This window comes from Orycteropus afer, unplaced genomic scaffold (genome assembly GCF_000298275.1).
Source record: "Orycteropus afer afer isolate SDZICR_OR568_19922 unplaced genomic scaffold, OryAfe1.0 scaffold00666, whole genome shotgun sequence".
NCBI classification, from domain to species: domain Eukaryota; kingdom Metazoa; phylum Chordata; class Mammalia; order Tubulidentata; family Orycteropodidae; genus Orycteropus; species Orycteropus afer.
The window spans coordinates 838,879-849,496 of NW_006922253.1; positions in this window are offsets into that span (position 1 = coordinate 838,879).

Below are 10,618 nucleotides of genomic sequence, written 5' to 3' on the forward strand. Positions count from 1 at the left end.
TGAAGCTCTTTCCCAGTCCTATTTTGAGAGCCTTCTAACCTATCTGGACTATTCATAATGCTGTGCAGTAATAGTATCAGTGTTTCTTTGCTATTCATAATGTTTTCCCTGGCCAATTATTTGAGAAGTGGATGGCCTCTTCCTTCTTCCTAGTCTGTTTCAGTCTGTAGCTGGGCTGATACCTGTGTACCATGTGCAACCTGCTGGGTTTGAAACACCAGTGGCTCAGTCTCAAGACTCACATCAACATGTCACCAGAGTAGGACAAACCAACAGACAAGTTTGTCTCCTTGTTGGAAATCTCTCCTAACACCCTTTCCTGGTTCCCTGCAGCTGATTCCTCACTCTGTCCTGGTCCCTAGGCCTATTCCTCTCTTCTCTCCCATTCCTCCGCTCTCTGCTTTGGGCATGCCTGGGTTCCCTCTCCTCACCTGGATCCCTGCAGCTCATTCCTTGTCTGTCCCAGTCCCCGGACCTATTCCTCTCTTTTCTCCCACTCTCCCACCCTGCTGCTTTGGGCATGTCTGGGTTCCCTCTCCTCACCTGGATGCCTGCAGCTGACTCCTTATCTGTCCCGGTCCCCTGGCCTATTCCTATCCTCTCTCCCTTTCTCCTGCCCTGCTGCTTTGGGGTGTGGCCTGAGTTCTCTCTCTTCACCTGGATCCCTGCAGCTGACTCCTCGTCTGTTCCAGTTCCTGGGCCTTTTCTTCCCCTTTCTCCTGCTCTCCTGCCCTGCCTCTTTGGGCATGCCTAGGTTCCCTTTCCTCACCTGGATCCCTGCAGCTGACTCCTCATCTGTCCCAGTCCCCAGGCCTACTCCTCTCCTCTCTCCCGTTTTCCTGCCCTGCTGCTTTTGGGCATGCCTGGGTTCCCTCCCCTCACCTGGATCCCTGTGGCTCACTTTTATGTAGTATGTTATGCCAGTTCAGCTTGATATGTCCTGCTATCTTGGTCCTGACCCTGGAAGCCCAGCAATTCACTCCCTCAAGGTTTTTGGCTCTGACTGAGAAGTTATCATAACTTTTCCCCCTGTTTTCTATTATATATATGGACATACTTATAGCACATACAAAAATGTATGTAGAAATATCATTTGCCACATTTATATACAGTCATGAGTGCATTCCTTTTTGTTTATCTATATCTGATCATTTACTTCTTCCCCTGTGATTGACTTATTTCATTCAGCATAGTGACCTCCAAATTCATCAAGTTATGAGGTATTTCATGGACTCTACAACATTCCTTAGAGCTGCATAGTATTCTACTGTGTGTATGTACCATAGTTTGATTATCCATTCCTCTGCTGATGAACACTTAGGTTATTTCTATGTCTTTACTATTCTGAATAGTGCTGCAACAAACATGGGCATGCTTAGATCCACTTGTGTCTTGTCTTTCACTTTTTTAGGATATTTACCTAGTAATGGGATTACTGAATCAAATGGTATTTATATTTACAACTGTTTAAGGAATTGCCATACCAGCTTTCACAGTGGTTTTATCATTTCACACTTTCACTAGCCGTGTGTGAGGATCTCAATCTCTCCACAGCTTTACCAGCATTTGTGATTTTCTGCCTTGTTGAACTTTGTTTTAGTTGCTGGGGTGGGAAGGCATTCCATTGTTTTGATTTGAATCTCTCTAGTGGCTGATGATTGTTAGCATTTCTTCATGTGTTTGTTGGTCATCTGAATGTCTTCTTAGCTGAAGTGTATGTTTAAGTCTTCTGCGATTTTCAATTGGATTGCTTGTCTTTTTGATGTTGAGGTATTAGAATTTTCTATAAATTTTAGACATAAGTCCATGGTCAGATATATTGTTGCTGAATGTTTTTTCCCAACCTGCAAGTTCTCTTTTTGCTCTTTTGAAGTTTTTTGATGTGAATAAGAATTTAATTTTTAGAAGGTCACTTTCATCTAACTTATCTTCTTCTGTTTGTTCATTTTAGTTGTCTTTAGTAGTCTATTTATGTCATATATTAGTGCTCCTAAGATTACCCATATATTTTCTTTGATGAATGTTATAGTTTTAGATTTTTCATTGAAGTCTTTGATCCATCTTGGCTTATTTTTTGTTTGTTGTATGAGATATTAATCTTATCTCATTTTTCTGTAATGGATATCCACTTTTCCCAGCACTATTGGTTAAAGAGATTGTCTCTTCTCCATTTTATGGATTTCAGCCCTTTGTCAAAGATCAGCTGCACATAGTTGGATGGAGCTATTTCTGGGTTCTCAATTCTGTTCCACTAGTCTATATATCAGTCTTTGTACCAATACAAGGCTGTTTTTATTACAGTGGCTGTATAGTAGGTTTTGAAATAAGGAAGTGTGAGATGTCCTACTTTGTTTTTATTCTTTAGTAGTGCTTTGCTTATCCAAGCTCTCTTTACTGCCCATAAAATTAGTTATTAGTTTTTCCATGTTCTAAAGGAATGCTGATGAAATCTAGCTTTGGATTGCATTGAATCTATAGATTGCTTTGGGTAGTATTGATATTTTCATCATGCTCAGTCTTCCTATCCATGAACATGGTACATTCTTCCATTTACATAAATCTGTTATAGTTTCTTGTACTGGTGTTTTGTATTTTTCTTTGTATAGCATTTTTTTTTTTTGTATCCTTGGTAAGATTTATTCCCAAATATTTTATATATTTTTTGGTACCTATTGCAAATGCTATTGCTTTCCTTATTTCCTTTTGAGAGATCTCTTTGTTGATATAGAGAACTCTAAATGATTTTTGTATGTTGATCATGTATCTTGCAACTATGCAAAATCTTTCAATTAGTTTCAGTTGATTTATTGCTTAGTTTCTTGGGTTTTCTATACATAGGCTCATAATTTTGCCATCATATTTGAGGGGCAATTTTGCTGAGTGTTTAACTTTTGGCAGGCAATTTAATTTTTTCCTTTCAGGGTGCTATATATGTCATCCCGTTGCCTTCTTGCCTGTATGATTTCTGTTGGTAAAATAGAGCCTAGTCTTATTGGTCATACTTTGTAGGTAACTTTTCATTTTTCCTGTGCTGCTTCCAAGATTCTTTCTTTGTCTTTGGTTTCAGTGAGTTTGCTTATCATATGTCCCGGTGATTTTGTTCTGATGTCTGTTCTGTTTGAAGTTCATTGAACTACTTGAATGTATATCAAACTTAAGGCCTCTAATACATTTTTTGTATGTGTTTTTTAATGAGAATGTTTTAAGTTTCTGTTTAAATCATCTACAGCACCATTGAAAATGTATCTGTGTTTCCTTGGACTAGATTTAGTCTCATAGAGACTCTATCAGACACAGTAGAACCCTCTCAAAAGGTTTGCAAGCCTGTAAGTCTTTACAGAAATCAACTGCTTCATCTTTCTCCTGTACAATGGTGGGCAGGATCACACTGCTGACAAATGCTTTGAACTATTTTTCCACCAGAGTCCTTAAGTTAATTACTTGCCTAGAGTCACATAGAATTTTTTAATTATCCCATATGCATGTGGCTGTTGGACAATGAATAAGGAAGGCCCAAGAAAAGCTGGTATCATTGAATTGTGGTGTTGGTGAAAAATATTGAAAATACCAGAAGAACTAACACATTTTCCAGGAAGAGGTGCAACCAGAATGCTCCTTAGAAGCAAGAATAGCCAGGCTTCATCTTAAGTCATGTTGTCAGAAGGGACCATTCCCTAGAGCAGGATATCATGCTTGGCAGAGTGAAGTGTCAATGAGAAAAGGGGAAGACACTCAATGAGATGGATTGACATAGTGGCTACAACAATGAGCACAAGAATAGAAAGAATTGTGCTCAGAATCTGATAGTGTTTTCAACCTATTGTACATAGTATCAATATGCGTCAGAGATGACTCAACAACAGCTAACAATAACAACAAAGTTGCATAAACAACATTATGAAGCCAGATAATTCAATTGTTTCAAATATATCTGGTCCTGTACCTGACTCAAAGCTTTGCCTAACATTTGGAAAGACTTTCACTTCTTGGACAAAGCCTTTGGAATTATTCGTGATCTCTATCTCCATGTGTGTTTGAAAGTGTGCTTCTTCTTTACAGCAGGATGTGTAGGTGGAGTGGGGTCAGAAATGTGGCCACATGAGCATTTGGTAATTGAAATGCTAGTTGTACCTAAGCATATAGGAGGATTGGAGGAGGGCTCTGAGGACAAAATCTGGCTGCTGACGACATTGTCTGGGATTAATTGCCCCATGGTTTGCTGTATTTCTGTATTAACTATGCCAAATAACTCATTGAGAAAGTCCTCTTAAGGATGAATGGGGAGCAGTGAAGTTGCCCTCTGGAGCCTGAAATGCACTTCTAGGCATTTGTGAATTGAATGAAAACCCTATAAATATCAGGTGGAAGAAGAAGACATATTTAATTCATATGTCCTGCCTGGGAAGATTATGGGAGTAGTAGAATTGTCTTTAGAGGAGTTTCTAGCATAGAACTGTGGGAAAACATTTATTCCAGAAAATTTTAAGAGCAGAAATGAGAAGCTTTAAAAAGTTTTACTAACATTACAGACTCATTTTGTAGAGTCTAATTTAATTTTTCTAGGCAGTGCTGGATATCTGGGACATACTCTCTTCCCAGAGCTTCTGCAATAGAAAGTCAGACAGACTCTATCTCAAGAAGTTTGCATGCTCCAATGCACTGCACATGATTAGTTTTCAAAGAAAAGCAGAATTTAAAAAGAGGAAATGATGAGCTTTTTGTGGAATATCATCTCTTTGCTTACAAGCAATAAGGTAAGTTTTCAAGCATGAGTTAAGTGTTTCCTTTCTCTTATCTCCTATTTCAGGCCTGCTTCTGTATAATTTTCTAGTGCTGCCCCATTTTTTAGCACAGTTGCTGTCATCTAGTTCTGTCTCCTAAGAGACCTCACGTTCCAGGAACATATTTATCACAATGATAGGAAGATTCTGAAGTTTCAGGGCCCCTCAGAACTCACTTTCCTCTGTTTGATAGATCCCTGCTTCTGAGAACAATTTTGATCATAAAAGGGGGAGAAGCACAGTATTCCTTGACATTAACCCTAACATGAAAGGGTATTCTCCCTCTAGTCTCTCTATTTGTAAGATTTAAACTCAGGAAAAGTATAGGGATGCATAAATGAATACAAATATTATGATTTCAGGAACCACTGCTACCCTTGCTAAGGGACAGAAAATACAACTTAATCAGGAGTTGAAAAAAAAGGATAATATGGGACATGGAAAGGGTGAAGAAAACTCTGTAGTAAAACCCTGGGATAAACTATTTCATCTCTAACATGGTTCTTTGCTTACTTTGCTTGCTCTATAGGTTTGCTTTCTCATCACCATGCAAATCTTCTTCTTTTTCTTATCCTCCATCACTTATTTTTTTCCCTTTGACCTGACTCCTTCCATTATCTCTAACCCCTTTACACCTTCTTCACCATTGTTTTTCAAATAGATACATAAAATGATCATTTCCTTGTTTGACCCACAGAGGATTTTCCATCCACAAACATGTCAGTGGCTTTCTTCTTTACTGTTTATCATTTCTGGACTTTGTGTTGGCTTTACCAGGATGGATGGAGGTTCATTTTTATCATAGCAACATGGAGCAAAGTGTTAGAGAAAGAATTCCATGGAGCCCAAAGACCTAGGCTTGGGTTTTAGAACCACTCTGTCTGCTCCCTCTGAACTATGCCTCCCAGCTTAACCCAAAGTGTATAAAAAAAACTTTCCTTACTTAACTCATGAGATATTATGAAATCAATGAACAAACGGTGTTTAATCAAAAATAAGATTAGAATATAATCAGTGATTACAAGTTACATAAAGAAAATACTTATTTCAGAACAGTGGAAGGTTTATAGCAAGAGAGTTATTTGAGAAAATACAGATAAGTTTCTTAGAGGAGCAGACATGTGGACTGGGCACTCTCTCACAGGTAGAAATGGAAAGTTAAGGGTGTAGCAGAGGAAAGGGTGCTCAGCTGCTGTCTGTTTGAAAAACACAAAGAATAAGACTGAAAATACTGATGAGTAAGTTTCAAGGTCTTTTTTTGGAATATACACTGGCAGAAAACCTGGGAATAAAAGAGAAAAATACAATTCTGGCACAGAACTAGAGGGCTTGAGACCCATGGTGAGCATCCCATCCATTAGACTTGAAAACCACAGTAATCATTTTATTATATTTATGACTCTACTCAGTTTTCAAATTGCCAGTTTTTCTTCTCAAGGGATGGTTGCTGTTGTTGTTGTTATGTGCCGTCGAATCAAACCCAACTCATAGCGACCCCTCCTTGGGTTCCGAGGCAGTTATCACTACGGGAGGAGGATTACCCAACCTTCCTTCTGAGGAGTGGCTGGTGGGTTTGAACCGCCAGCCGTCTGGTTAGCAGGCAAGTGTCTTAGCCACTATGCTACCAGAGCTCCCCAAGGGATGGTAAGAGGCTAAAAAGAGGGAGAAGAGAGAAATAATGTGGAGAAAATGGAATCAATAATTTATGTCCTTCTTCCTTGTTCACCGAAATAGAAATACATCTCAATGAAAGCCTATGAGGAAATACTTAATGAATTCTACAAATAGCCATTTATGAAATGTCAGTGTGCATTTTTGTCATGTATGCATTAACCATTCTCACAATCAAAACTTGAACAAGTATAGCATTGCATATTATTTTTATTTCACCAAATTGTATGAGATTTTTATTTAAAATGTAATGCCTAAGAAATATCTTGTGAAACTGATGTTAAAGTTATGGGGAAGATTTTATTCTTGAGCTCTTAAACAGAAAAAGTGATATTCTGGCTTAAAAGTTAATTAACTTGGCCAAAGTCAATTGACATCTTAGTTGCATAGAAAACACTACAAAACACCTCTCTAGGGTCCCTATATTTTTTGCTTCCCACAGAGAGGAGTGGAGAGTGAGCACTTATTCTTCTTTAAGAAAGGCAGTGGCAAGTCTGAAGCCACTTATGGGTCATATTTGGAATGATTGTAGCATGAGTGCTTATTTTGTTGGTGTGATGATGAATCCAGATACTTGGGTGGTGTACATGGTTCGCACTTGTCTGAAGGTTGGTGGTTTAAACACGCCCAGTGACACCACAGAAGGATGATCTTGTGAACTGCTTCTATGAACATTACAGCCAAGAAAACCCTGTGAGGCAGTGCTACTCTGTAACACATGGGCTCGCCATATTTTGTAATTGACATGATTGCATTGAATCTGTTTTGTTGTTTACACTGGAAGTTCAGGAAAGAGAAAGACTGGTATCTACAATAAGACTCCGGCATGTGAAAGAAGATAGGGCTTTATTATAGAAGAGTTCAAAGTTCAATTAGACTAGAGATAGCTAAATTTCATTAAACAAATCTGAATGATATTTCTTATTAGGAGAAGAAAATTTCTTTAGTATAATCTGGGAATGAACTCATAAATCTCTAACATGATTCTCTGCTCACCCTTTCTTGCTCTATATATTTTTCCTAACACCCTCACTGCATTCCTTTCTCCTTCTCTGTCTTTTCAGCACCGTGATATTTTTACCTTTTTGATTTGACACTTTGCGTTAACTCTAACCTCTTTACCCTTTCTGCACTATTTTTTTTTTTTTCCATATATATACATCAAATGGTGATCTCTTTGTTTGACCCAGCCTGGAGTTTCCAACCTTGAACATATTTGTGGATTTCTTCTTTACTGTTTATCATTTCTAAGCTTTGTGTTGGCTCTACCTAGATGGCTGCAGTCTGGTATTTGTCATGGCAGCAAGAAGTAAAGTATCAGAGAGAGAAGCTATGGAGAAAAAAACACTTTGATTTGGTCCTGGATCAACTCTAAATGCCTTCTGTTAAATGCTGTCTCCCAGCTTAACCCAAAGTGCACAAAACAAAACAAACCAACTTGCTTTACTTAACTCGTGAGCTATTATAAAATCAATAAACTAAAGATATTACATAAAATTAAGAGAAGAATATATGCAGGGATTACATGATTCGACAAGCAAATATTTATTTTTGAATTGTGAAAGGCTGTTAGCAAGAGAATTATTTGGAGAAATACAGAAAGACTTCTTGGAGGAACTGATATTTAGACCAGGTAGTCTTTCCATAGTTAGTAATGGAACATTTATATTGTAGCAGAGGAAAGGGTGTCCAGCTGCTGTCAGATGTAAAACAAAAAAAGTCACTGAATGACTTGGTTTGGGATTATTATTAATGCAGAATGGCAAGTGTCAGTCTTGGCTGGAGCACTGATTGTCAGAAGCCTGGGAGGAAAAGTGAAAGTAAGATTCTGGCTCAGAAGTGGACTGCTTGAAAGCCAGGGTGAGCATCCTACCCATTAGATTATAAAATCATAGTAACCATTTTATTATATTTATGACTCATCACACTTTTTCAATGACCACTTTGTCTTTTCAAGGGATGACAAAAGGCTAAAAAGAGGGAGAAGAGAGAAAGAATGGGGAATAGAGAGAATTAATGTCTTTCTTCCCTGTTTAGAGAGATAGAATACACATTTCAACAAAAGCCTGTGGGGATCCACTTAAAGAATTTCAGAAAAAGCCCTTTGTTAAGTCCCAGTCTGTATTTTATTATATATGATTTAACCATCTCCACCATCAAAACTCAAACAAATATAACAATACAAATTGCTTTGATTTTACCATTTTGTATGCTACTTTTAATTTAAAGTTTAACAACCACTAAATAATTTAAGGTTGGGCAATCCTACTTCCGTAGTGATACTGCCTCGGAAACCCAAGGAGGGGTCGCTGAGTCGGGGCGACTCGACGGCACATAACAACAACAACAACAACAATTTTTTAAAGAGCTCTGGTACCATAGTGCCTAAGGCACTTGACTGCTCACCAGAAGGCTGACGGTTCAAACCCACCAGCCACTCCTCGGAAGGAAGGTTGGGCAATCCTACTTCTATAGTGATACTGCCTCGGAAACCCAAGGAGGGGTCGCTATGAGTCAGGGCTGACTTGACGGCAAATAACAACAACAACAACAAACATTAAAGGGAAGGAGCTCTGGCAGCATAGTGCCTAAGGCACTTGACTGCTAATGGCTGGCGGTTCAAACCCACCAGCCACTCCTCAGGAGGAAGATGGGGCAATCTACTTCCGTAGTGATACTGCCTCAGAAACCAAGAGGAGTCCCTATCAGTCGCGTCCGACTCGATGGCACATAACAACAACAACAACAATGTTAAAGGTGAGAGGAAAAAATTAATTTTGATCCTCCTCAATAGAAACAATGATATTCAGGCTTAGATAAGAAATAACTTGACCAAGGTCAACTGTCATCTTAGTTGCATAGACAGGACTATAATCCACTTCTCTGGGCTCCCTGTATTTTTTTGCCTACCACAGAAATGGGTTGAGAGTGAGCACTTCTGGTCCTTCTTTAAAAAAGAAATGACAAGTCTGAAGCAACATATCAATCATATTTGGAAGGGCTGCAATGTCGGTCTTTATTTTGTTGGGGGAACAGTGAATTTAATTTCCTAAGTGGTACATATGATTTGCACTTGTCTACTCAGATTAGGGATGATGGTTTTAACACACCTAATAGCACTGTTGATGAAAGACCTGACAAACTGCTTCCATGAAGATTAAACCAAGAAATCCCTGGGGAGCAAACCTTACTTGGACCACATGGGTTCACCATTCTTTATGGCAACAGGTTACTTTGGTGGTTTACAATGAATCCACATGAATTCTTTTTACTGAATATCTAAGTGCAGAGAATAGAGACTGATCTTTTCAGTAACACTCTTGTATTGTGAAAAATATAGGCATTTCTATATACAAAACTCAAAGTTCAATTAGACAAAATTTAGCTAAAAAAAAAGAAGAAGGCTAAATTTCATTAAACAATTCTGAGTGCTTTTTCTTATTAGGTTCTGAATAAATCTTATTAGAAGGTACTGTTATGTTTTTATTCCTTCAAATTTTCTACCTTGCCAACAGAAAATATCCACACCTGTAACTTGGATTTTATGGCCTTCAGCTATGAGGACAAATTACTTTTCCAGTTTTCTATGGCAAGTTTTTGAGTCTGGCTCATCTAGGGGTTTCATATTGATCTGCTTTCCTAATGTAGCATGTGCCTTATCAGCTTTGATTTTATTGTTCTCATCCAACTGCCCACATTCCTTTGCTTTTCTTCCCATACTTTTCATAACCAAGAACCTACGGTATTCCTACATACTTCTCATCATGAGCCTCCTGAATTGATGCTATTCCATATACTTGATTCAGTTTACATTTTTTAGTTTAAGATGTTTAGAACTGTCAGTTCTAGGTTCTGATCATTATAAAAAAAAAACTCTTGCCATCCACAGTGCTGATATGACTTCAGCCGCAGCAAATGAATTTCATATTTTAATAGAAGTTAGCTTTTTTATGAGAAGATAAAAAAAAGAATTGATATTGCTATGAAAAATTAAAATATATCCTGAAACCTTCATATTGACAAGGATAATGAAAATATGCATTTTTATTCTAGGTATGGGGTTCTTGCAGCCAATAATTTAACTAATTATTAACTTGTTTCAGCTTCATAAAAACCATAAAGGTCATATGAATTTATTATTTCTCTTTTAAGAAAGAAGAAAAAAA